Source organism: Colobus angolensis, unplaced genomic scaffold (assembly GCF_000951035.1).
Source record: "Colobus angolensis palliatus isolate OR3802 unplaced genomic scaffold, Cang.pa_1.0 Scaffold32, whole genome shotgun sequence".
Classification (NCBI taxonomy): Eukaryota; Metazoa; Chordata; class Mammalia; order Primates; family Cercopithecidae; genus Colobus; species Colobus angolensis.
The window spans coordinates 2,375,238-2,376,571 of NW_012116488.1; positions in this window are offsets into that span (position 1 = coordinate 2,375,238).

Below are 1,334 nucleotides of genomic sequence, written 5' to 3' on the forward strand. Positions count from 1 at the left end.
TTTTTTTTTTTTTTTTGGTGCTTCATGACACTGACGTTTTTGCTTCCTCATAGTGGCCCTGTGCATGCCTGCGTATCTACCAGGCTGTTTACTTTCATCTTGCTTATGGTGTGTTCGGGCTGCTCCGGCTAGGCTCTCTCTTCTGATGTTGATTGGGAGATTTATCTGACACTCACGTTGTTCCTGAGGGTATTTATTTTCCCCTATGTATCAGCTTTGACTAGTTTGGGCTGCATACACAAGAAAAAATATGCAAAACAAGACAAATGTTTGTTTCCCTCCTCTAAAAGAACCCTGGAGGGAATCAGCACAGTGTTGATAGGACATCTTCAGCAGCATCCGGGCCAGCCTCTGATCTTTCTGCCCCGTTCAGACCCACTTACTTCTCACTGCCAGGTGGTCCTGACCAGGCGCAACTTCTCCATGACTCTGGTTGGTCACACTTTCTGGGGACATTTACAAGACGAGGGTTAGTGGGAAGAACCACAGTCTGGCTGCTGCCAATGCCCTGAGGTTGTACTTGATACTCATCATCTTCCTCACCCTGAACCATCTAGACATTCTGCAAAACAGCATGTTGGCCACCATATAGAGGGCGTCATGTTAACCCGAGCACATGCCTTGGTAAGCCACATGGCATCCAGAGGACTGGAGACACAGTCTACGAAGAATCAGGAGCCTCCACAAGGACGGTTTAACCCGTTCATCAGGTCACATGAAGACTGCTAGTTTTGCACTGGGCCGGGAGCAGAAAGAGCTCTCCAGCAGTCCAGGCTGCCACAGGAGCAGCTTCCTGCATGCACCCATGACTCAGCAGGTGCAACGGAACTAGAGGGGGCTGTGGTTGGGAAAGATGCTACTTCCCAGTACAGACCCCCTGGGTTCTGGAGAAAGTCTGTGCCTTACACAACAGAGAACTACAGACCATTCAAAAAGCAGCCCTGATGCGCTCCTGGACCCTGCTAGAAACTGTCTGATGGCTAGAACTTCCCAAGATGAGTTCATTCTGGCTGGGTGCTGTGGCTCACGCCTGTAATTCCAGTACTTTGGGAGGCCGAGGCAGGTGAATCACTGAAGGTCAGTGGTCAGTGACCACGGACGGTGGATCACTGAAGGATCACCAGCCTGGCTAAGATGGCCAAACCGCATCTCCACTAAACAATCAAAAACTAGCCAGGCGTGGTGGCAGGTGCCTGTAATCCCAGCTACTTGCGAGGCTGAGACAGGAGAATCGCTTGAACCCAGGCGGAGGAGGTTGCACTGAGCTGAGATCACACCACTGCACTCCGGCCTGGGTGACAGAGCGAGACTCCATCTCCAAAAAAAAAAGAAAA